Source organism: Camelus ferus, chromosome 14, assembly GCF_009834535.1.
Source record: "Camelus ferus isolate YT-003-E chromosome 14, BCGSAC_Cfer_1.0, whole genome shotgun sequence".
NCBI classification, from domain to species: Eukaryota; Metazoa; Chordata; class Mammalia; order Artiodactyla; family Camelidae; genus Camelus; species Camelus ferus.
In genome coordinates this window covers 51,833,827-51,861,657 of record NC_045709.1, presented here as the reverse complement: position 1 = coordinate 51,861,657, position 27,831 = coordinate 51,833,827, and the positions used below count along the sequence as shown (strand labels likewise).

General features: G+C 34.9%; 1 long non-coding RNA gene across 1 annotated transcript; it reads right to left on the bottom strand.

Moving 5' to 3' along the window:
• Positions 1–634: 634 nt before the first annotated feature.
• On the bottom strand, positions 635–27,077 carry LOC116668710. The gene is made up of 3 exons (XR_004325943.1): positions 26,934–27,077; positions 10,975–10,981; positions 635–644 (listed from the first exon to the last, which is right to left on the bottom strand). It is a non-coding gene; the product is annotated as an uncharacterized LOC116668710 (long non-coding RNA).
• Positions 27,078–27,831: the final 754 nt, after the last annotated feature.

Below are 27,831 nucleotides of genomic sequence, written 5' to 3'. Positions count from 1 at the left end.
GTCAAGTAATAACATAGTATTATGAAATTAGATTTGGCCTAGTGGGACCTCTGAAACAGTCTTGAGGACACCAAGGATTTCATGACCACACTTGGAAAACCATTTCCCCAGCATCTACAAGATGCATTTTTATCTTATCACAGTCTCCTTTAAATACTATACTGCATCATATACGATGTAGATACTTTACAGCAATATACTTCCATTTCTTCCCTGAATCATTTGTATTGTTGTCCACATTTTACTTCTACATATACTGTAAGCTTGGCAATATATTGTTATTTTTGCTTTAAAGTGTCTATTATCTTTTTTAAAGAATATAAACTAAAGAAAAACCTTTAAAATGTTAACCTATATATATATATATATACACCATTTCTGGCACTATGAATGTCTCTCTACTGATGGAACTTTCATTCACATCACTTGTCTTTTGCTGAAGGAACTTCCTTAAATATTTCATATAGTGTAGGACTCTTAGTCATATACTTTCTCATCTTTTATTTTTATTTTTTCTTTTTCTCTAAAAGTATTTTACCCTCAACTCTGAAGTTTTCTTTTTGAGGGGTTGGGGCTGGGTAAAGAATTCTAGATGATACTTTTTTCTTTTTCTTACAGAAAGAACACTTAACATGAGATCTACCCTCTTGGCAAATCTTAAAATGTGCATTATTATTGCTCACTGTAAGTACAGTGTTGTATAGAAGATCTCTAGAGCTTATTCATCTTGTGTAACTGAAACATGATTAGTAACTCCCCATTTCTCCTTCATCCCAGCCTCTGGTAACCACTATTCTACTCTTTGATTCTATGAATTTGACTATTTTTGATACCTCATAAGTGGAATCCTGCAGTATTTGTGTTTCTGTGTCTGGCTTACTTCACTTAGTATGTCCTCAAGTTTCACCCATGGTGTCCAGAATTTCCTTCTTTTTAAAAGCTGACTAGTACTCTATTGTATGCATATACCACATTTTCTTTACCCATTCCTCTGTAAATGGGCACTTAGGTAGTTTTCACATCTCGGCTATTGTGAATAGTGCTGCAATTAACATGGGAGTACTAATATTCCTTTGGGATCCCAGTTTCAAAACTTCTGGTTATATAGCCAGAAGTAGGATTGCTAGATTGTAGAATCTTTATACTATTTTCTACCAACAGTGTGCAAGGTTTCCGATATCTCCACGTTCTTGCCAACGCCTGTCATTGTTTTCATTTTCTTTATATAGTTTAAAGTTATGTCTCTGCTCTTTCCTAGCTTGCATGATTTCTGACATGTAGTCTGCTGTTTTACCTTTGTACCTTTGGCTTCTTTTAAGATTTTCCTTAATCAATGGTTTCCAGCAACTTGATTATGATATAGTGGGTGTAATTTTCTTTAAGATTATTCTTTTTGATGTTCATTGGGCTTCTTGCATTTGTGGATTTATATTTTCATCAAACTTGGAAACATTTTAACCATTATTTCTTCAAATACTATTTCTGACACTCCCCCTGCCCTTGTCTTTTCTCAATTTCTGGGACTTCATTTTTATACATGGTAGAAACTTGTAAGCTCACTGATGCTCTGGTCATTTTCTCCCTCTGTGTTTTATTTTTAATTGTTTTCATTAACATATATTCAAGTGACTCACTATCTCTTCTGAATTGTCTCATCTGTTAATTCCCTTTTGTGTATTTTTCTTTTTAAACTTCAGATACTATGTATTTCATCTCTAGAAGCTATATATGTGTCTAGAAGCTGTACTTGTGTCTTTTTTACATTTTTCACTTTTCATTATTTTCATGGCTTATACTGGTTCTTGAACATATGAAGCATATTTATAAACTGGTGTTTTAATTTCTTGTCTATTAATCTCTTTCATTTCTCTGTTTCTATTGAATGGTGTATATCCAATTAGAGATCGTATTTTCTTGCTTTTTTAAATGCCTCTTAATCTTTTATTAGGTACCAGACAGTTAGATTTTTATGTTTTGGGACGATAAATTTGGTTATGTTACTTCACACATTGTGATATTCTATTATGGTACACAGTTAAGCTACTTGGAATTGGTTAAAACATCTTAAAGCCTTTAAGCTTTGTTAGGGGAGGTACAAAGATGTACCACTTGAATCTAGTGATAATTTACTCCCACTACTAAGGTGGTACATTCTGACAACTCTACTAAATTTCCCATGCATTTTGATGTTTTTCCACTGTTGTTTGGGGGGGGTCCTCCCAAATTCTCAGTCCTGTATGAGCTTCAGAAATTATTCTGCCAACTTCTCCAGTGTTACTTTCCATAGCCTCAAAAGGTTTCCTTCCTCTCACAGCTAATCCAGAGACTAGTCCCCCACCTGCCCTGAAAATCTCTAGAGCTCTCCTTATTTAAGGCTTCTTCTTTTCTGATAATTACCTTCACTCAGCAAAACAGTGAAGTTCTTTTGGATTCCTCCTCACTACAATATGGCCTGGTAATGGCTTCTGAGGAAACTAGGCAATTTAGGGTTTAACCTCATTTGTTTCCATTTTAGGAATCATAATCCTGATCTGCCTATTGCCCGATCTCTGGAAAATATTTTTTCATATATCTTATCTAGTTTTCTGGTTATTTAAGGTAGGAAACTAAATTAGGTCCTTATTTTTCTATCCTGGCCTGTAGTAAATGTCCCATCCTATTATTTTAGTTATGTTTGAGAAGTTCATTATAAATATCATAATTTTATTGATTTTGTTCCAAATGTTACAGATTTTAATTATTTCCAATTTATCAGAATTCTTGCTTTAACAAACATGTATTGTACATGAATGTTTGAATTAGTGACTATTTTGTTGGGATAGTTTCCCTAGAAGGAGAATTACTACATGAAAAATTTAAGCACTTTCTATGCTCTTGATACACATGGAGCAAACTACTTCTTAGAAAGCATGTGCCAATTGATAGGAATTCCATCTTCTACCAATAGCTGACATTCATGGAGCTATTTAACGTCTCCTAAGCAACGTTATAAGAATGTTCACAAATTCTAATTTGTTCCATCTTCACAATAGTGAAGGCCTATGTTAAAGATGAGGAAACAGGCACGAGATTTAAAGTCTTAAGTCGCAGCTGATAAAAGATGGGCTGAATATTCAAACGCAGGGCAATGAGGCTTCAGAGTCTCCACTCTAACTTCTGCATTATTCTACTTTCTTAAAAGCATTGCTATCATTTAAAATGCTTGGAAATTAAATACTCACAAAATAAGATCTTTTTCAATGCGATTACTGGTAGAATTGAAATTTTTTTGGTGTTTCATAGTCATCTTATTTCTTTTAAAAGCTACCTATTTGTGTCTTTTGTCTGGTAGGATATAATCTTTAAGCTAGTTGTCCTAAGTCAAGAAATCTGAAGAAGACACTATGGAGCCATGAACTTCTAGAATTCAGTCTGTCATCAGAGCGAAAAATGACTTAAGATTCCAGACTCTGGGGTTACTCTGCAGATAGTGAAATTCTGGCTTTGGTCACTAGGGTCATTGCTATAGTGAAGAAGACCTTAAAGTTTCTACTCTAGGTGGTCACAACAAGTTTGCAGAATGGGTAGCACAGAAAAAGAAAATGAAGGGTTTTCAAATGTCCTCAAGAGTAAGTGGCTTCAAAGAGAACTTGAAATAGTATCAAGGGTAGCCAACATTACTCTTTGGAAAACATTTAATTTGAGTATCATTTGGTCAGTAGGCAACCAAAGACAATCTTTTAGAATGTTTTAATTTTTAAGGCTATATTTATAGTACATTTTGACAATTATAAGCAATTAGTTTTAGCTTAAAAATAGCCTTGAAGCCAACATTAATGTACTTCAAATTCTTTTCAAGATTTTTGCTCAGTACAAACAACACAAGGAAAGCAAATGTAAATGCTTTTACATTGCATAGAAGTGGTAAAAATATTCAGTTACAGTTCCTAAAGGGTTTTTATTCTATATTAGCCAATTCGTGTTAACAAAACAGTCTTTTAAAAATAAATAAATGTGTAAAGTCAGTAATTCTACATGTAATACAAACTATTGATTAATTCACTGTCTCCCAAGAACACACTATAGCTGTAAAGTGTCTTAACAATCCCTTCCTTTGACCACTCACTGAGAATTATTTTCTAAAATTTTATCTGCAACTTTGCTCTTTGAAATTACATTAGTAAGAATTAAACTTAGTCCTATTATATGTGGTGGTGAGTCAATTTTCTCCTGCTTTTAAGGTTTTCTTGTTTTCTTTGGCTCACAACACTTTGACTATTTATCTAAACGTGGATCTCTTTGTGTATATCCTACTTGGAGCTAGTTGATCTTGGATGTGTAGATTAATGTATATCACTGTATTTGGAGAGTTTGTAGCAATGATTTTTTTGAATATTTTTTCTTTCTCTTTCCTTCTGTTACTCCGATATATGTAGATGCTGCTACTCAATTGTGCCTCAAACTTTCCTGAGTTTGTGTTCATCTTTTTTTCTTCATTCTTTTTTTTTTTTCTTTCTATTTTTTTTATTTTTTTCATTTTGGATAATCTCTCTTGATTTTTTTTCAAGTTTTCTGATTCATTCTTCCACCAGGTCAAATGTGCTATGTTCACTCTAGGCAATTTTTCACTTCAGTTGTTGTATATTTCAACTTTAGAATGTCCATTTGGATTTTTGGTAATTTCTGTATACTTATTAATTTCTATATTTAATGAATTCTGCTTTCCTTTAATTTTTTAGGCATGATTTCCTTTAGTTCTTTGCATATATTTCTAATAGCTTCTTTGAAATCTTTTTCTGCTAAGTTCAACATATGGGGCCCCTCAAAAGTATTATCCAGTGCTTGATTCGTTTTTTTGTTTATGGGTCACATTTCCATGTTTCTTTGAATGTCTCACTTTTTCATAAAAATTAGATATCTTGTATAATATATCTGTTTCTGTGTCACCCTGTGACTTGTTATTATTGCCTGTTTGTTTGTTTAGTGGATTGCTTGCATTAATTCTGCACAGTCTATTTCTCCTAAAGTGTGCAATGTCTGATGTTAGTGCTTAGAATTTTTTTCTCTTTTAAAATTTTAAACTTGGAATCCTAGTAGTTTCTCCTGGGTCGACACCAGTTAGTCTTCAGCCAGTGACTGATTAGGGATTATGATTAAACCTTTTGAGCCAGTAAGACTTCCATCCACTTCAGGAAGATTTCAAATCTGCACTGCTTTTAGCCAGGGATTAATAATCCTCCAATTGCTCCAGAGTGGATTGACCCTAGTATATGTGTACAGTCTTCCAGACTACTAGGTATGAGTGTAATGTTATTAGGGCCTTTTTTTTTCTGTCTTTTTTCTCATGTCATTCCTTGTTAAATTTCTGGCGAGTCTGTTTTGTTTGCTGCAATTTATATCCAATAGCTTCTCTAATTATATACTACTATGATCTCTAGTGAAGGGAGAATGCCTTTAGGCAAAAATTTGCATACTCTTTATTCCAAATTAAGTTGCCCGCCTCAGGCAGTGCTGTGGAGCTGACAGTCCTCATCTTGCTTCCCCACTAAGTAGAAGCTCTATTAGCTGTGTTGGAGCTGAATAGGGGAGAGAGGATAGGTCTACATCTCCCAGAGTGACTCCTTTGTTCTAAGAGGGAGCTTGGGGAATGGCAATCCCGTTAACCTAAGTGGCCTGGAACTTCTGCCCTATGAGTAGATGATGGGGAGAAGGGGTGACAATGGAAGCCCTAGTCTCTCCGGCCAGCAGCTCATGGCTTGACATAACTGACCTTGATACATCTTTTATATTATGAGTGGGAGCTGGGTAGATCTTGGAGACCCTATCTTCTAGGCTGTACCCTCCTGGACTATATCTTCTGAAATCTCTTGGGGTTGGCTATAAGGGAACGACCCACGTGAAACAATTGACTTTTAACTGAGAAGTTGATGGGGAGTTGGGAAGAAGGTAGCCAGCCTCTTCTGGGCCTCATCCAACCAGCATAAACCTTCTGAAAAACTGAGTAGGAAGTGGGAGACAGATGATAGGAGCAGTTTGTGGCTCAAATGCCACAGATTACCACTGTTCTTACTGATATTCTGTAAATTTTTGAATAAATAATTCTCAATTTATTGCTTGTCCTTGGGTCCATTTCCAGAGACTTTAAACAGTTCTTTGACAGTTTTCACCACTTAAATGATTCTTTGCTGGAGAGAGAGTCTGCAAGCTCACATGGCATAAGTTTCATCAAGTTTTCACACTTGATGTTCAATCCCAAGGCTAGGAATTGGGACATTCATTCATTCATTCATTCATTCTCCTTTCTTTAACCTACTTGTCTCTTCCTTAGTTCCTCCCATAACCTAGAAGGCTTAGTGCAACCTCTTTTCTTGTGAGATCTTCCTTAAGATAAAGTCATATAAAAAGAGCTTTTAGAATTAAAAACAAAAAACTCCAAGAAACCCCAAGAATAATAATAAAAAAATTTCTTTTGCAATAATTTTTTTCAACATGACTGTTATACCCTAAACTAAGAAAGTCCAATTTCACTTGAAATCTGAGCAAGGATGTTACTCAAATCCAGCATTAAATCTTTTTCATAAAGCACAGGAAATGCTTTCATTCAACATAGGGAATCACAGGACATCATGATTTAGGGGAATGAAGAATTTAATCATTAAACATAGCATAGTATCAATGATGCAGGCTTAGATAAAATATTAGGCAGATTAATTTTAGCTGAGAGGAGGTGGGAGATAATTTTGAAATGAACTGTGCCAAAATTGAGTAGATGACTCACTTCTGATGCTGCAGGTCTATAAAAAGCCCAACTCCTGACTCAGTTGGCTGGGCATCAACAGATTGGTGACTCAGAAGTAATCAGAAATGATTATTATAGGAAGAATGGTGGGGCAGATTGACTAAGAAAGTAAGGCTGACCCATGTCATGAAATGACAGGTCATCTACTCTTAACATCCCTGTTTTTATTCGTGACACTAGCCTTTCCCCAGCCACATGAAATTGAAACGCCAATTACTTAAATATTTTTCTTACATAATAATTGAAGCATACCACAGTATCTATATTCAGTAAGAAGCATACTTATAAAATTAATATTTGTACACTTACCATACTTAATAACAAAAGCTTTAACATTAACTTTGCATATTTCTTTGGACTAGTGCCATAGCTAAAGTGATTCCTGAATCTTATTTTTATTATTTATTTGCTTTTTAGATTTTCTCACCTTTAAGTTTTACAAAAAGGGAAATTTTCTATGACATAAATTTTTCTAACTCAACATTATTGTTATACATTTCCATCCATGTTGTGGGTAGCTGTAGTTCATTTATTTTTACATTTATTTTAATTTCTTTTGAGGTATAATTCATAAACCATGAAATACACCTGTTTAAAGAATATAACTTACTTTTTAGTAAATTCCCAAGGTGTGAACCATTATTGCTACCTAATTCCAGAACATTTTTATCACCACAAAAACAAAACAGAACAAAACAAAACTCTTACCTGTTAGTCTTTTGAGGAATCTCAATACTATTTTCCATAAATGCTGCACCAAACTACAGTCCCACCAACAGTGTAAGAGGGTTCACTTTTCTCCACACCCTCTCCAGTATTTATCATTTGTGGACTTTTTAATGACGACCATTCTGACTGGTGTGAGGTGATACCTCATTCTAGTTTTGATTTGTCTCTCTCTGATAATTAGCAATATTGAACATTTTTTCATGTGCCTATTGGCCATTTGTATGTCTTCACTGGGGAATTGCTTATTTAGGTCTTCTGCCCATTTTTTTTTTTTTTTGACTGCATTGTTTGTTTTTCTCTTCCTAAGTTGTATGAACTGTTTATATATTCTGGAAATTAAGCCCTTGTTGGTCTCATTTTTGCAAATATTTTCTCTCATTCCATAGGTTGTCTTTTTGTTTTGCTTATGGTTTCCTTTACTGTGCAAAAGCTTATAAGTTTAATTAGGTCACATTTGTTTATTTTTGCTTTTATTTCTATTACGTGGGTAGGCTGCATATGCTCCAGCAATCCCACTCCTGGGCATATATCCAGAGGGAACCTTAATTCAAAAAGATACATGCACCCCAATATTCATAGCAGCACTATTTACAATAGCCAAGACATGGAAATAACCTAAATGTCCATTGACAGATTATTGGATAAAGAAGTTGTGATATATTTATACTACTCAGCCTAAAAAATAATAAAACAATACCATTTGCAGCAACTAGTATGGACCTGGAGATTGTCATTTTAAGTGAAGTCAGCCAGAAAGAGAAAGAAAAATACCATATGATATCACTTATATGTGGAATCTTTAAAAAAAAAAAAAGACAAATGAACTTATTCACAAAATGGAAACAGACTCAGACATAGAAAATAAATTTATGGTTACCAGAAGGGGTAGGAAGCGGGAAGGGACAAATTGGGAGTTGGAGATTTACAGATACTAACTAATATATATAAAATAGATAAACAAATTCATACTGTATAGCACAGGGAACTATATTTAATACTTTGTAGTAACATGGTGAAAAAGAATATGAAAATGAATATATGTATGTTCATGTATGACTGAAGTATTATACTGTACACCAGAAATTGACACAACATTGTAAACTGACTATACTTCAATAAGACATATATACCCCCCCAAAAAAAATCTTCTTACCTGTTAGCCACCACTCCCAATTTCCTTCATCACCCAGTCCTGGCAACCGTTCTGTCTTTGGATTTTCCTGTTTGAACATTTTGTATTATGTCTGGCTTGTTTCACTGACTATAATATTTTCAAGGTTCACTCATGTTGTAGCAAGGATCAGTACTTTTTTTCCTTATGGGTGAATAATATTCCATTGTATGGATACCACGCCATTTCTTTGTCCATTCCTTGGTTAATAAACAGTTGAGCTGTATTCACTTTTGGTCTATTATGAATAAAGCTTCTATAAATGTTCATGAACAAGTTTTTTTGTGTGGACATATACTTTTAATCCTTTTGAGAATATCCCTAGAAGTAGAATTGCTAAGTCACATGACAGCTCTCTTTTTAACTTTTTGAGGAGCTGCAAACCATTTTACAAGGTGACTGCATGGTTTTCTATCCTACCAGTGAGGAATCATGGTTCTGATTTCTTAACATCCTTGTCATTCCTTTTTTTCCCCCATTTAAAAATGTATAGCTAACTTACAGCATGTGACATAGCGTCACACTGTGGTTTTGATTTGTACTTCCAATGAAGACTAATGATAGTGACTATTTGTCCATGTACTTATTGACCATTTGTGTATCTCTTTTGGAGAAATGTCTATGCAAGTCTTTTGACCATTTTAAGATTGGGTTACTTATCTTTTTAATGCTGCATTTTAAGTGCTCATTATATGTGGTGGATACTAGAGCCTTATCAGATATATAATTTGCAAATAAAACCCCATTCTGTGGGTTATCTTTTCACTTTCTTGATAGTACCCTTTGACTCATAAAAGTTCTTAGTTTTGAAGTATTCCAGTTTGTCTGTTTTTTTTCCCCTTGGGTTTCTTGTGATTTGGCTGCTTGTCCTCTTGAAGACTATTCTAATAAATAGATGCCTAATACATTATCATAAAAATTCATGTCTGTTTTCTTCTATGAGTTTTATAGGTTTAGCTGTTAAATGTATGACTTCGATCCATTTTGACTTAGCTGTTATATATGTATGGTATGACAGAGAGGTTCAAATTTATTCTTTACCATGTGGATATGCAGTTTTCCCAGCACCATTTATTGAAAAGAATTTTCTTCTCACCACTGAATGATGTAGTGGGTTGAATGGTAAACCTACAAATGGTTTGTAGGTTTGTACTACATGTTCTAGTCTCTAATACCTATGAATTTTGCCTTGTTCAGAAAAAGAATCTTTGCATATGCAATTTAATTAAGGATCCTGAGATAGAATTATCTTGGATTATCCAGATGGGTCATATAGTCAATGACAGGTGTCCTTATAAAAAATAGTAGAAGATACAGATGCACAGAGAAAGCAATGTGAAGATGATGGCAGATAATTGGAGTGACATACTCACAAGCCAAGGAAGGCAGCAACCACCAGAAATTAGGAGTCAAAGAATAGATTCTCCCTTAGAGCTAAGAGAGGGAAGGAGGCCCTGTGGACACCTTGATTTCAGAATTCTGGCCTCTAGAACCGTGATGGAATATATTTGTGTTGTTTCAAACTTCTATTTTAAGCCATCCAGTTTACCTGTTACAGCAGCAACATGAAACTAATATAAATGGTCTTAATACCCTTGTCAAAACTCAGTTGACCATATATAGATAGGTTTATTTCTGGATTCTTAATTCTAATCTTATAAATTTATCCTTAGGCAAGTCCTATGTTATCTCAATTATAGTAACTTTGTAGTGGGTTTTCAAATTGAAAAGTATGAGTCTTTTGACTTGGTTCTCCTTTTTTCAAGATTGTTTTGACTATTCTGATTGTCCTGTAATTCTATATGAATTTTGAATCACCTTGTCCATTTCTGTAAAAAGGCAATTGGAATTTTGATAGAGATTGCATGGAATATGTAGATCAACTTTGTGGAATGCTGCTATCTTTACAGTGTTAATCTCCCAATCCATGAACATGGGATGTCTTTCCATTTATTTAGTCTTAATTTTTTCAACAACATTTTGTAGTTTGATGTGTATATTTTACAGTTTATTAAATATATTCCAAAGTACTTTGTTCTTTTTAAGGCTGTTAGAAATGGAATTGTTAAATATTATTTTTGGATCATTCATTGCTAATGTATAGAAATATATTAATTTTTGAATATTGGTCTTATACTCAGCAACCTAGTTGAACTTGTTTATTAGCTCTAATGTATTACATTACATATTACATATCTAATATATCACATCTAGAAGATCTAATTTGTTGACATTTAATTATTTTTCCTATTTTCTTACCTTTATTTCTATAAGGCTGTTGTGCCTGTAATGTCACCTCTTTCCTGTTTTTAGGAATTTGAGAATTCTTGCTTTTTTGCTCAGTCTAGCTAAATATTTGTAAGTTCTATTGATGATTTTTAAGAAATCAACATTTGATTTTTCTCTATTTTTCTATTTCTCTATATCATTTACTTTCTCTCTAATATTTTTCCTTCCTTCAGTTTACTTTGGATTTAAGTTGTTCTTTTTTTCCCCTAGTTTTTTAAAGTGAGATGATTTGGTTATTAATTGAACATTTGTCTTCTTAATGTGGACATTTATAGCTATAAATTTCCCTCTGAGTATTGCTTTCATTATATCCCACAAGTTTTGGTATGTTGTGTCTTAGTCTCCATCACAAATTATTTTCACATTTCTCTGTGATTTCTTCTTTGATCCATTGGTTAATTAGGAATATGTGGCTTAAGTTTCACATACTTGTGATTTTCCAGTTTTCTTTTATTATTGATTTCTATTTTCATTCCATTGTAGTTGGAGAAGATATTTTCTATGACTTTAATACTTTTAGACATCTTCTAGAGCATATACCTGGGATTTCTTTAGGAATATTGTTTTCAAAATTCTTTTGCAGTGACCTATAGAAGAAATAAGTTTTGTATAACAACCCAGAATATGTGTGTGTTTGTATGAATACATGTATATGTGTTGGGGGATGCATGTACTTTTATATCTGAAACAAAAGTGTGATGTGCTTTGTTATATTTTATTCAGTTCCGTTTACTATATGTATTCTACTGAATTTTATTCTATTTTATTTCATTTTTAAAAAGAAGCTAATTGTGACCCTCCAAATTTCATTCATATCCCATTAATGAGTATCAACCACCAATATTTTAGGTTAGTGCTATTCAAAATGCCAGTCTACAATGAGATATGTAGCTTGTATATCAAATACAAAACAACTGTGTCTTTAAGGTCCACTCTTTAATTCAGCCAAGTTGCTGTTTTCAGACTTCCTCAGAGAAGGAAGCATTGTGCTTATTAATCTTTTGGTGTAAGCTTCTTATCTTATTGCCATCTATTAATGTACAGTTTGAGAACCAGTACCTGTCTGTGGAACATACTTTTAGTAACACTGTCCTATACCTGGTATTGGTGGTACTGGATTTTGAGGTATGTGAATGTTCAGCTGTAAGATAACATCAAATTGATTTCCAAGATGGTTGTATTCATTTATATTTGCACTAGAGTTCCTGTTTCTGCAAGCCTCAACACCTAATATTGCAATTAATAATTTTTGCAAATCTATTGAGTAGAAAAGTATAACTTATTGTGAGTTTAATAGAAACCTCCTTGATTATTAATAAGATTGAGCTTCTTGTTTTAAATTAATCATCCACGGTCCTTATCCAGGATTTTACTGTTCAATATCTTTTGTCATTTTTGATTACATTTTCTTATTGAATAATAGGTGAAATGTTTTTCTGCTGCCATCTCTATAATCCATCTGCTTATCTACTTACTCCTTTTGGGTAATTAAACTTTGTGAATTATATGTGTCTCAAATACTTCAACTTTGTGGTTGTCATTTCTCTTTCTAGTGTGTATGTGTGTATACATATGTATTTGAACAAAAGGTAAATCCAAGCACATTAAACAGCTTTCTCCCTTTTATCATTACTACTTTGGAAGTAATATAAAATTTTCCTTTGTGTTTTTCTATAAGTTGTATTTTTATCCCTGTGTATCTAGAGTTGATTGCTTGTGTATGATTTAAGGTAGAATTCCTAGGGAAAGTTTTTTATGATAACCAATCTTCATTGGGCAATTTATTGAAAGATTTTTTTTCTGCAGTGTTTCTTCTAATATATACATATACATCTCCATATAAGCTCAGGTTTGCCTCTGGCCTCCCTATTCTGCTCTATTGGTCAAATTGTATGCTAATAACATACTGTCTTAGTTACTGTATTTTAACAGTAAGTCTTGAGATTTAGTAGGGGCATTTACCTTTCTATATTTTTTTCATTGTTTAGACTATTCTTGCATCTTTGTTATCCTATAATAGATTTTAGAATCAGTTTGTTAAATTTCTCACAAATTCTATTAGAATTTTCATAGAAATTACTTTGAACATAGAGATCAATTAGAATGTGCATAACCATTCTGGACCGTATAGGCCAGCCCATCTGCCAAAAGATTTCTGTGGATGCCATATGGAAAAAAATTACCCAGAATTATCCAGCCCTGCCCAAATTCTTGGTCCCCTGAAACTGATAAAGAAAGTCAAGTTATTTTTGCTTTATGCCATTTAGGGTATGTTGTTAACAGTAGTGGATAACCAATACAGAATTTGATACACAAACATGAAGTGCTGCCACAGCAAAAACTTAAAACATATTGCATTGACTTTGGGACCAGGTGGGAGATAGAAACTGAAAGGCCTTGTGGAGCCTGTTTGTAAAAGCTGGAAGAAGGCTAGGAAATTTTTATTGGAGGCTAGGGAAAAAAGGCAACTTTTTAATGTATTGATGTGAAATTTGACAACTTGTCACTTATGATAACATGAATATGTAACTAATTAACTAATTAATATAGCTGAGGCACTGTCCAAGAATAATGTTGAAAGTGCCATTTCATTTTTTAAACTTTATATATTAAAGTACAGGTAAAGGGAAATGAGTGACAAAAGAAAAAATTCAGTTTTCAAGTAAAGTTTAGAGAAAATATATAGTAGACAAAAGGTTAGACAAAATATATTGTCCCTTGAAAATAAATATTTCTCATTCCCAGTTTCTCCAAAAGCTCTCAAATTAAGAAATGACATAGGGTAAAGATCATCTCAAGGACATGCCTGTAAAACCCTTTGTTATGACACTATGAAGATTTAAGGGCATGTCTCATAGAAGCTATCAACTAGACAAAACACCTTGTAGGAAATTTAAAGTTATTTTCAACTTAGCATCCCGACTCTTGTGCCAAGCTCAAGAAAGCCTTCTTGAGAGGTTTGTGATATGGTTTTTATCTAATGTAGAGAGCCCTACAAAGATTGATAGGAATCCCACAAAGTTTATAAAAGAATTGTATTAGTACCATCAACTTGGAATAAAAGGGACAGAAATATTTCAAACAAAACAAAAACTATGAGCCCTCAATTGTCTAAGAGCAAAAAGAAAGCTGAAAAGATTACTTAAGAGGCAAAAATAGGTTATTTATTATGGAAAATTAAAAAATGACTAAGAGGTGAATTCCCAGGACCTTGAGAGTAAGGCCAAAAGTCAGAGAACATTTCTAGAGACTAGAACTGGCCCCTAATCAAGACACTGTCAACATGTGCTTTCCTTTCTCCCTACTTTTTTCCAGCTTCATTGAGATATATTTGACACACAACATTGTAAAAGTCTAAAGTGTGTAATGTGATTACTTGATACATGTATGTATATATTAGGAAATGATTACCACAGTAAGGTTAATTAATACATTCATTACCTCACATAGTTACCTTTGTTTTTTAGTGAGAATATTTAAGATCTATACTCTTAGCAATTTACAAGCATACAATACTGTTAACTATAGCCACCATGCTGTACATTACAACTCCAGAACTTATTCATCTCAAAACTGGAAGTTTATATTCATTGACTACCCTCACCCATTTCCCCAAACCCCAATTCCCTGGCAATCACCAGCCTACTCTGTTTCTGTGAGTTTATTTCTCTTAGATTTCACACATAAGTAAGATCATACAGTTTGTCTTTCTCTGTCTGACTTATTTTCACTTAGTATAATGCCCTGAAGTTTCATTCATGTTGTCACAAATGGCAGGATTTTTTTTATGGCTGAATAGTATACTGCTATATATATTATATTCTTTTATCTGTTCATCCTTTGGTGGACACTTGGGTGTTTCTGTGTCTTGACTATTGTAAATAATGCTGCAGTTAACACAGGAGTGTAAATATCTCTTTGATACCCTGCTTTCATTTCCTTTGGATATACAACCAGAAAAGGGATTGCTGGATCATATGGTAGTTCCATTTTTAACATTTTGAGGAACCTCCATACTGTTTTCCATGGTGACTGCACCAATTTACATTCCCTCCCAGCAGGTCACAAGGGTTCCCTTTTCTCCACATCCTCATCAACACTTGTTTACTGCTTGTCTTTTTGATGACAGCCATTCTAACAAGTGTGAAGTGATAATCTCATTGTGGTTTTTATTTTCATTTCCCTGATGATTAGTGACATTGAGCACCTTTTCATATAGCTGCTGGCTATACCTTCTTTGGAAAAATGTCTATTTGGGTCCTTTGCCATGATTACTTAGATTATATTTTTTGTTATTGCCTTTTCCCCTAGTTTTGAATTAGAGTGTCCATTGCAATTATGTGGTCTCTGTATTGCCATTGTGTATTGGGTATATGTGTACATTTGTGGGGGATGGTGCAGTATAGGAGTGACAGCCAGACAGTTTCTTTCTTTCCTTTTTTTTTTTTTTCATTCACAAGTTATCAGTTCAAGGAGAACCATACTCAAGTTAGTGCACTGAAGGGTACCACCTGTACTTGGACTTGATATGGATGACAATAACCTGGACTTTCAGATGATGCTCCTTGGCAGGACTAGACTAAGGTGAGTTAACTTTGTTTTTTGGAAGCCTCAAGACACCATGTAAGAAGTTCAATAACTGAACTGGCCATGCTGGAGAGGTCACATTAAACTCTAGGCAGTTACTCCAGTTGAGTGCAGCCTTCCAACTATCACTGCCGAGGTGCTAACTATGTGGTTGAGCCATGTTGGACCATCCAACCAACCTATCCAACAGGCTGAATAGGAAAAAGTGACCACTTATGATGCATTATAGAACAGAAGAATCTCCCAGACCGAGCTTTCCAATTCCTGACCCACAATTGTGAGATATAGCAATGATTATTGGCTAAGGCTACTAAGTTTTTAGGTAGTTTATTACACAGCAATAGACGATGCCAACAGAATCCTTTAGATGTAATTATTCATGTACAAAATAAAACATATGCAACTGTATCTATTGTAACAGTGGAGCAATCTATCTTTCAAGAGGTAACCAGTTAAATTATGGTGTGTGTGTATACACACACACACACACACACACACACACACACACACAAACACACATAGGAAAATATATGCAGTGGTTAAAAATTGAGGGTGCTTTTTATGTATGAATAAAGCAATATCTCTGGGATATTAAGTGAGGAAAATGCAGAACAGCATGTTGACTATGCAGCTGTTTGTGCAAAATTGAATGGGGCAGGGGAATAAAGTATTTGTGCACAAATATCTCTGGAAGAACAGGCAAAAAATAGTCCTGTCAGTTACCTGCAGGGAGGGACCCTGGGTGGCTTACAGACAAAACTGCCTAGGAAATTTTGTCATATACCCTTTTAGTCTATCATTATTTTTTAACATTTCTTAATTGAGGTATAGTCATTTTACAATGTTGTGTCAAATTCCAGTGTAGAACACAATTTTTCAGTTATACATGAACATACATATATTCATTGTCACATTTTTTTTTTCGCTGTGAGCTACCACAAGATCTTGTATATATTTCCCTGTGCTATACAGTATAATCTTGTTTATCTATTCTACATTTTGAAATCCCAGTCTGTCCCTTCCCACCTCCCGCCCCCTTGGCAACCACAAGTTTGTATTCTATGTCTATGAGTCTGTTTCTGTTTTGTATTTATGTTTTTTAGTCTATCATTTTTGCAGTTTGAACCAAACGTATTTTAAAAACAGAAGTAAGACACAGGTAAGATGGGAGAAATCTAGCTCAGAAGCTACAATGTGACTGCTCATTACCCTTCTGGCCTCTAATCAGAGGCACTTACTTAGTTGCAACTAATTTGCCTCTTGGTAGCAAACTTGATCTTACTGTTCCTCTGCTGAAAACGCTTTACAAGTGCTTCATTTCTCTCAAGACAAAATCCAAGTTCCTAATTACATTAAGATTCAAGGTTTGGCTTCATTTGACCAGCCCTGATCTCCTATCACTACTTCCAAATTTTACCTTTTGGCAAAGATCTAGGTCCTCGAAAGCATGACTGTGATCACACCTTCATGATTTTGTGTATGAGGTTCTGACCGCCAGGAATTACCTTCTCTCTCTCTCCCTTCTGTCCTGGTGAACTCCATTAGATCCTTTTAAAACAATATTCTGTTCACTTATCATATACCAATAGGCATGAATCATTTACACATATGTAGAGTATTTTTGTCAATCTCATAGTCTACTAAAATTTTTCTTAATCTACACACCTATCCTCACTATTAGATTAGGGTCTCACTGATGGCAGGAATGATATTTGTGCCCCAGTTTCAAAGTCAGCACTGGCAGATGATACGTTCTCAGAAGCTGATTGCCAACAGAACTGTTATGGTTATATATGACAATTTTCTATCTTATTTTAGTTATCTTATATTACATTTGAAAATATTATCAGAACTGGTATCTTTTAGTGGTAGCATTACTAAAGGAGCATGTGTGTATGTGTGTGTGTGTATATGTATATATATGTATATATGTGTGTATACATATATATATGTATATTTAGCATTTTTTTTCCTTCGGACACTTCACATTCCTTTTTGACTAAACAGGCAGATGTTTTCTCTTGAGGCAAGATGACAAAGTAGCAAAATGTAATGTCACCTTTTGGCAGTATAGCTAGAGTTCAAAACAATGATAAAAGGGATCTGTAAAAAAAAATATGATAAACTATTTTCTCAATTATTCTACTACCAGAAAGATCAATTAAAATGTCCATTTTTCCAAGAATGTACTTGGTAATAGATAAATCCTAATTTACCCCCCCCCAGAAAGATCATGTAGGTGTCATTTGTTGCTGAATATCTATGAAGCAAGAGAACAGTTTACTTAATTACAGAAAAGATATAGTGCACATTTGTATATCATGCCTGGATGAAAAGATTTAGAGGGAACATTATCTTCTTGCAAAATCCCCTGATAATCGCCTTACAGTCTCATTTGAAAACTTGAAGTGTGGAAAAGTAGATGTGCTAAACTTGTTCCTATTCTTTTAGTGACAAGCGAATGCTTTTTATAGTTTGTACTTGCTGTGAGCTTCATTTAGAGGTTCAACTGTTCCTGGTAACCAGTTTTGAATAACAATGGAGGTATCTAACCAGTCTGTGCCTGTCCTGGTGGTGATGGGGGAGAGGGGCATCTGTGTAGAAAGCACTTTCCTCAGTGCTTCCTACAGAGCTTGGGTATCTGTGACTGGGAATATGGAGTCTTCCCTATTTTATGTTAATTCACATGTCATTATACTGTAAGTGTATTTATATAGCATCATTTCCTCTTCTGCTTTTAATCAATTAGAGCCATGATTTCATTTAAATACCTGGATGCCTCATCAGTTCAGTTTTGCTGGAACCAAAGCAAAATGTTAAAGATCCTGATGATGGTGTTCTTCTGGAGCGAATTAGCACCTAAAATTGTTTTTTGTTTTTAAGCACACACTTGGCAGCTGCTTGACAAATACAGATATCATTCTGATTCTATTGTTATCTGATACTTACATATGTGTGTGTGCATGTGTGGGAATTACTAAGTCATTCTGATCCCAGTTCTTTATTAGCAAATGGATCAATTCTGTCTGCCCTTTTTCTTCTGGTGTCTCCCACATCTTGATGAGTACCACCCTGGGTTTTCTGCCCTCATTTAACTCATTGAGGTCCTAGCTGTTTTCTAACTGACCAGGCCCTCATTCTGGTGCTTCCTTCTGTGCTGGTTGCTTTCTTGGTAGCCTCTGCAAGCCAGCTCCCATCTCATCCACCCAGTGTGTATGCAGCTGCTGTTTCCTGTGGGATTCACTGGGTCACCAATTTCCTTTATGCTCAGAAGGAAATCAGCTAATCTAATAAAGGGTTTACATAAAATTTTAGAAAAAGAGGGATGTTTGGGGTTAACTGAGACTGTGTTCCATTTCTGGGACAAGGAAGTTGAAGCCCAGAGAATGGGAGTAGCTTGCCCAAGGTCAGAGATTTCACAAGAGGAAGTCAAAGTCAGTTTTACATGCAGGAAGCTACAATTCAGGTCGTCTTTGTGTTACAGAGTTTGGAGATGATGATTACATAAACATTAAATCTCTCTTCCAACTTGGTTATATTCATCTTACTCCCAATTTTCTAAGAACAAAAGTTTAACTCCCAGTAAAAACTCATTGTTTCAAATCTTTTTACTGTGAACAACTTCATAAAATAGCCTCATAAATATTTTTATAGCACATTTAGTCTTATCTGTAATAAATTCCCCCAAATGAAGCTTAAGGTCAAAAAGGTACCCATTTTTACCTTGATAGTTATTGCCTAAATGCCACAGAGGTTTGACCAAGATAAGAAATGGGAATTTATCTAATATCTTAGTCAGTTCAGGCTGCTATGGCAAAATTTCATAAAATGGGTGGCTTATCAACAACGGAAATCGACTTCTCACAGTTCTGGAGGCTGTAAGTCCAAGATCAGGGAGTCAGCATGGTCGAGTTCTAGTAAAAGGGCCGTCTACTGGGTTGCAGACAGCCAACTTCTTGTGTGCTCATATGGCTATTGTAAATAATGCTGCAATGAACATGTTGGTACAGATGATCTCAAGATAGTGATTTCATTTCCTTCAGAGCTATACCCAAAAGTAAAACTGCTAGATCATATGGAAGTTCTATTTTTAAGTTTTTGAAGAACCTCTGTTCTGTTTTCCAAAGTAGCCATACTACAGAATAATTTTCAGTATAGAATTCATCATACTGTAAAAGAATAATGAAGCACAAAAAAATGGAGTTTGGATCAAGATACAATAGTATTAGAAGTTACACTAATATAATTAACCATATTAATCAATAAAAAATCATATATTCACCTCAATAGATTCTCCCAAAAGTATATGATGAAACAATTTCTATCTTATCTAAAACCTATAGGAGTAGATACTCCTCCCTGATGTGTTTATTATAAATTAAGTGACAGTTATATATACCATATGTATACATATCATAAGTATATATGTGTGTGTGTGTATACATGTATATATGTATATATACACACAGTCACAAATGTGTGTGTATATACCTTTCTATAATTCTGGGTATATATAGATCAAACAAAGCCATTATGCTTAATGGTTAACAGGAGACATCCCTATGAAATTATAAGAAGTAAAATATGTTTTAATTCTTCTACAAATTTTTATTTCTCTAGACTTATGAGCTGATGCAATGGGACCTAAGAGAAATAAGTAAAAATGTTAGAAGTTAAAAACATCATTATATGCAAGTATTGTGTCTAAATACTTGAAAAGTATCAACTGAAAACCTATTAGAAACAAGAGAATAAAATATAATAATAGTTCTAGCTACAAACACACACATGTATTACATCCACACTATATGTAATATATATAAACCAGATTTCAATAAAAATACCTAAAAATAAACTGAACAGTAAAAGTTTAAGTTCTAAATAAAGAGAACCTGAAACATCTACTCATGTATTTAAAAATTGGAAAGCTATACCTTGTTCTTAGAGAAGCCCCAAACTATAAAATTTTATAAAAGCAATTCTCAATTTTATTTATAAATTAAATGAAGCTAAAATAAACCTCAAAATTAAAACAAACATGAGAAAATTATACAAATTTTATTTGGAAAACTGAACAGTAAGACTAACTATAAAAGCCTCCAAAAAGGAAAATAATGAGAAGGGACCAACAGAAATAATCATAATGCTAAATTAATTAATTAAAATTTGTTTTTATCCTGTAGAAAAGATAGATATATGCGAATAGACCAGGACTTGGTGTTCTAGAAAGAGAACCAAACATAACAATTTTTAACAAAGTCAAATCAGTGAGAGAAGGAATACCCAGGCAGTCCCCACCTGATTTACTCTGGGCTTGTCCATATATTATGTTTCACTTGATTGTTTTCCTCTCACTCACTTTGTTGTGTGTCCTGGTCATTGCTTTTAAAAGTGATGTTCCCTTTAACACTGATTTCAATTCCCTCAGCAATTAGCTTAATGAGTATTTTCTTATCACATCATTAAAGTATTCATGTTTTCTAATGCACAGAAAGTGAGGTAAACAGGAAAGGGGGGACTGGATTAATTGGACGCTGCGGAGCCAGCCTCAGCACCAAAAAGGGATGGCTGGGCATGTAGTTTAAATCACCTGTAGCTTTGAATTCGGTGCCTACTCTGTAACAAAGGTGTACTCTGACCTGTTGTGCTGTGTATGGTGGCTCTTAGAGGGAGGGGGATGATCAGAAGACCCTGGACAGTAGGGCAGAATGAAAACCACAGACAGACATACTTATTTTCATTTCTAGAATTTCTAAGCCAAGTCTTTGAAACATTCCCTTCTTGGGAATTATTTCTAGAAATAAGAAAACTCCCAGAAAAATCCTTATTTTTGCTGTGAGGATTGTTTCAGTCATTGAATTAAGCTACTCATATGCACATACTAAACTTTATATAACGTCTCATAGTGCAATTTCATGTTCACTTGTTCACTAATTATGTAATAAAATTGCTGGAATAATTATCCAACTCATATTTTATTAATGCTTAATTAAAGATATAGCTTAAGTAATGGTGGCATATTGCAGCACTAGTGAACCAGAAAGTTATAATAAACAATACAAAGACAGAAAATTACTAGGTAGAGTAGTTTGGTTTTATGGGTCTTTTAGCTGAATTCATAAATAAATTACATCACTTTTGGATTTTTTTTTGGTTCCATATTATCCTTTCTAAATGAATTTCTGCCATGGGTATAATATATTCATAAAGGTGGCTTTCATTGACAGCCTGGAACAGGTATCAACACGCCCTTTGGGTTTTTTCATAAATCCAGTTTTGGGATCTGATGTCAATAGTGGCTTAGGAATAAACTGAGAGAAAGATTGACAAAAAGTCATAAATTGAATAACCACAGGGACTTAGGTTTAGGGGTCTAAGGGGCAGTATGACCTATGTACAATTCTAAGCAGAATTAAACAGTTCTTCTTTTGTATTTTCTTCTCAGTCAAAAACATGGTTCCAAGTGAAAATTGTCCTCTTTGCTTCCAATGTGATTCTTCCCTGATCTTTTAAATCACCATTGGGCCCATGCACTGTGTAGTAACAAAAAAGTAAAATATTAAGGTGACCACATAGGCAAGGGCAACAAAAGTTTACTGTTCTAGGTTTATCCAGGTTGCTGCCTTATTTATTTCTATTGCAACTTGCAAAAGCAAACAGATTCTTTAGGAAAATAAATGGATCAAATAATGAGCAAAAAATAAAATTAAGTATTTTAGCTACAGAATAACAAAGTAGGCCTTATGATATAACTTTTCATAAAGAAAACCATTATTTGTAAAGTTATTGTCATGGACCTGTAATATCAGGGAATAACGTTCTTCATGCTGCAATTCAATATATGAACTTTGGGGAGAACCAAATCCTATCTGTTCAATTTCTCTCCTGAAGTATGAGGGCTATCTTCCCCTGAACTTCCAGGAATGAGGGAGAAATGAATTCATACAAGAGGTCGCTGACACTGAGCTCTTTGGTGTGTTCTACTCCATTATCCTTCAAACCATGTGAGGTATGAGGGAAACATGTCAAAGGAATGGAGAAGAGTTACAGAATTGAAAATATTTAGAAAAGCGAAATACTTACACATCTCTCTGCAACTCCATGCATTGATGACTTTCAGTATTAACTTTGATTGACGTGGGTATGACTAATGTCCCTGCAAGTGGAAGATGAAGAATGTTTTATAACACGAGTAGCTGTTGAATAAGCTGCATGTGGCTTGATCCACAGTATCATCTTTGTAAGGACTTCTTGGCAACTCCTTCACCTAGTTAGCACAGCACCTTATGGTTTTATTCATGACTGTAGTGTTCACTGAAAACTCCCTTCATTATCACTTTATCCCCCTGGCTTTTTTTCCCCTCTCCCAGAAGTAAATTTTGCTTCCCAAAATACCTAGAATTTGGAAGATGATACACTGTCAGTATAGCCTTGCCATCCTTAGGAACCAGGGTTGGTTTGTATGTTGCAAGTGAAGGCCAAATACAGATGGACAAAAAGAAAATAAAAAAGTTTGAAACAACAGGTTCCTCAGAGTTTACTAGACCTTTCTAGACATTTGTTGTGAAGAGATGGGTTGAGTGGTTTATCGAGGGTCTGAAACTAGAGAGGTCGTGTGTTTCTTAGGTATTTCTGGAACTAGTCTGACCATCCAGAGATTCTGTTAAGGAGGGTGACAAACTGAAGAACAGGGTTCCACCGTGTTTTATTTGGTCCTCGTGTAATTTTGTAACATGGACGTTTAAGATTATTGTAGGCTTATGAGAAATTGTAAAGAATAATACAGAGAGAACCCCTGGATCCTTTACCAGGTTCTCCCTGATGGTGACATTTTACAAAGCTAGTATAGAATCATAACCAGGATACTGGGATGGATACAGTCCACTGATCTGATCCATATTTCTACAGTTTAGCCTGCACTCATCTGTAGATGTATATGTAGTTCTGTAGTTTTATCACACATGTAGGCTCATGTATCCACCACCAGAGTCAAGATATTAAAAAGTTCCATCATCACAAGGACCCCTACACCCACCTCCCCCAGTTCTCCCTCCCCCTCAAACTCTCGGCAACCACTAATCTGTTTAATCATTTCTAAAATTATATTTCAAAAATGTTATATACATGAACCATATTATATGTTACTTTTGGAAACTGGCTTTTATTCTCACTCATTATAGTTTTCTGGAGAGTCATCCAAGTTTTTGCCCTAGTCACTAAATGTTACAAAGGGCTCCCCATGGATTCTTGTGGGTGATGAGGGATTGTCTGCTATTTCTATGGGGATCCTGATGAGTCTGAGAGAGGATGGGTCTACCTGAGCTGCCTTCACTGCTAGGATGATGGAAAGAAATTCTGAGTCTGGGCAATCTTCTTCTATTGGAGGGGAGAAATAACATACCTGACTGCTGTTTTGTTCCTTTGGTCTTGAAGTCCTAAGTCAGTTTGAGTTCTCGTTACCAGACTTCAGACACATCTTTTGGTTGCCTTCTGTATTTTTTTCTAGGGTTTATCATTGCACTGAGTGGGGAGGAACAGGGAGAAATATTCCTGTAAATATGTAAATATAGCGAATACCCAACTAAAATTGACTTATACAATGAGGAAAAATTAAGAAGGTGAAGTAGAAGCTTACAGATTTGGTTAATTCAGTGAGACCCCAGCTCAGAATTGGGGAAATTTTCTTTCTTTTTTCATGGTGGGAAGATGACTGTTGCAGCTTCAGGCATTATGTCTTCTATGGCATCTTTCAAAGTCAGAGAGGTGCAAGTCCCTCATGTGGCCCTGAAGGGATGCTTTCCTTGAAGCCTTCCAACAGATTGTCTCATTGGCTAGGGATGCCAGTGGGAATGGAACTGCTATAATTGCCTTGGAGTAATTAATATTCAATTACTCTGTGGTTTGAGAAGCATTCCGTAAAGCACATGGATGTCTAATTTTTAAACAATAGCACAGTTTCAACTGGAAGGAAGTGGGTGATAGAGGCTGTGGTTAGATCACACTAGACGAGTTTAGTGTTACTTGTCTTATTTTCATCATAAAGCTTGATGAGAACTTTGAAATATAAACTGGTAGAGATAGGGTAGAAGTTAGAACTAAGCAGGATAGGATGCTGAGATAAACTACAGATTCTGCTGCAGAGTTGGTCCCTAAACTGTAAATTGTAAGAAAGGAACTGAGTTTTAGATGATGCCAGTTGTTTCAAGTCAAGGTTTCAGTCACAACTGATAACTGGGTTACTGGAGTATTATAGGATAGCCTAGGAACATGGAAACAGTGACCCAGTGGCCAAACAGGTAACCAACCAGAGGCCATCCAAGTCATATTAGAGCACAGGTATTTAGGAGAGGCTGCTGATGAATTGCTTTAGTCTAAGGTGGATTGTTTTGAAAACTGGGTAGGTCTGAGTCTACAAACATAGGAGATCAGTGATGCTTGTTGAGGGGAAAAAAAGGCAGAGGCTCCCATTAAGAAGTCTGATCATCAGGATTATTTGCTATCCTTAATTTTGGAAATTCAACAAGGTACTTTTTAACTCAAGAAGATTTATGTCAGTTAGGAATATTTCAAGTCTTTAATTTTCTTAGAACACTCATTCAATTCAATGGCAGAATTATCAGAAGCTAAGTTCATTTAGCAAGGTACTATTCGATATTATTTGGAAAATAATCCAGAATCTGGATTAAGGCACCTACATTGGGATGGAAAACAAAATCAATAAATTGGTTGAGTTAAATCTTTTCTAATGCTTGCATTAATTATAAATCTGCTATGAGCCAAATTCTATTCTAGGCATCAATGGTACAAGTCTCTATTCCTGAGAGAGCATACATTCGGTTGAAAATTTAATAGTTAGATGTTAGGCTCTAATCTAACCTAAGCATGCAAAGATACATAGGATATGTTATCCAACTTCAGAGCAAAACAGAATGCAAAACAGGACAGACTCCTTACCTATCCTTCTGATAATTCCAAGGAATCAGCAGAGACCCTGGCACATAATAGATGATCAACACCCCCCCTTTTTGCATAAATGAATATGTAAACAACTGGCTACAGTATTGCATGGTAATACTATACTGAAAGTGTGAAGGGAGTGTTAGAGAAGTGAGAATACTCAAAAAGTTATTATGCTCTTGTGGAAATGCAGGACAGGCAGGTAAGGGAAACCTTCAGAAGGGATGACATTTGAACTCAACCTTGAAGTTGAGCAGGATTTTGCTAAGCAGAGAAGTGAAGAAATGATTGCCCAAAAAGTGTGAACTTCCACTGGAGTCTTGGGAAATGGTCAGAGATGTGCAGGTAACAGGAACCTGTGGTGAATGAGTGGGGGATGGCTGGAGGTGACCTTGGAAACGTAGGATGGAGTAATTTGGGGAAGACTTGAATATACCCTATCGAAAGGTTTACACTTCATTTTGTAGGTAATGGGAAAACATCCATTGCATTTAAGCATATAAACTGCATGATTAGGTATGATTCATAGAAAGGCCACTCTGGCAGAATTGTGGAGGAAGTGTTAGAGGCAACCATGAGCCAAGGATTAAGTCAGTAGGCATTTGCAGTAATCCATGTGAAAAATGCTGAGAGCCACGGTTAGGGTACTGACCTTGGGAATGACAAGGCATTTTATGGGCTTTGAGAGATATTTTAGAAGTGGAATTAATGAGACTTGATGATTGATTGCACATTCATGGTGATAAAGGAGATGGGGAATCAATTTTTAGTCTGTGGTTTTGGTTTGGGGAATTGAGTGGATAGTAGTGTGTGGTTGGCTAATGAAGGGAAAGAGTTTCAGCAGAGAGGACAGAGATAAATGCTCTCTCACTGGAAATACTGTGGCACAGGCAGGACAGCTCTGACATAGAAGACAAACATTAAAGGGCTTTAATCATTTTGAATAAATAAATTCATTTTTTTCTAAAATAAACTGTTATTAAAGGATAACATTCACAAGTTGTAAGGGCTCAGAGTAATGAATTCTCACAAAGTAACACACCTATATATAAACACCCAGGCTACAGAATAGAATATGATTAACACCTGCAGATTGATAAATATGACAGTCTGGCAATGAGCATTAGTCCTAAAACAAAAAGGTGACATTTTTACAAAAAAAAAAAAAAAAGAAAAAGAAAAAGAAAGAAAGAAATTTGAGTCTGTTTCTCATCATGTGAAAAAACTAAATTTTTTTTCTTGATATCTGAGAACTATGTTTAACCTGGTTTGTCTTAAAATGTAGACAACACGGACGGTGGGTCCATGTCCTGCAGCGGCTGCTGCTGCAGGCTACTCCTGCTGTTTGCACCGTTCTGCAGTATAAATATGCTGCTGAGTTTGCCAACCTCAACAGCATCTTAATGCACAGCCACAGGTTACCATACACAGCCTGCTGTTCATGTCCAAGGTCAGGAGCCTTTTGACTGCTTCCATGTTGGCATGTGTCCCTCCACAAGAGGAGAAGCAAATGCTGGGTAAACGGCTCTTCCCTCTAATTCAAGCCATGCACCCTACTCTTGCTGGTAAAATCACTGACATGTTGTTGGAGATTGATAATTCAGAACTTCTTCATATGCTCCAGTCACTAGTCTCTCCGTTCAAAAGTTCATGAAGCTGTAGCTGTGCCACAAGCCCACCAAGCTAAAGAGGCTGCCCAGAAAGCAGTTAACAGAGCCACTGGTGGTCCAGCTGCTTAAAACTGACCAGGGACCACAAAAAGAAACTCGTGCTTCACCGAAGAAAAATACCCAAACATCCAAAAACTTAAATATTATGGGGGGAAAAAAAACACTACAAAATATAAAATAAAAAAAGGAAAGGAAACTTTGAACCTTATGTACCAAGCAAATGCTGGATCTAGAAAACATAATGTAGTCCTAGATTATATATTGATTTAAAAACAACAAAAAAACTACAAAAAAATAGCAAAATATAAAAACAAATTAATGTTTTACAGACCCTGGGAAAAAGAATTTTCAAAGTACAAAAATGTAAAGCATTCCTTTCTTTAATTTTGTAATTCTTTACTGTGGAATAGCTCAGAATGTCACTTCTGTTTTAAATAACTGAATTGAAAACTGAGCAAGGAAACGTAATTTGGATTATAAAATTCTTGCTTTAATAAAAATTCCTTAAACAGTGGGGGGAAAAAATGTAGACTCACTGATAACCCGAGCAACTCAAAGAAGTAAGTGTTTAGCAACCAGAGTAGCTGACTCTGAGATACAAGAGGTCCATGTGACTATAGTAGAAAAATCTACCATACAGATCAAGTAGC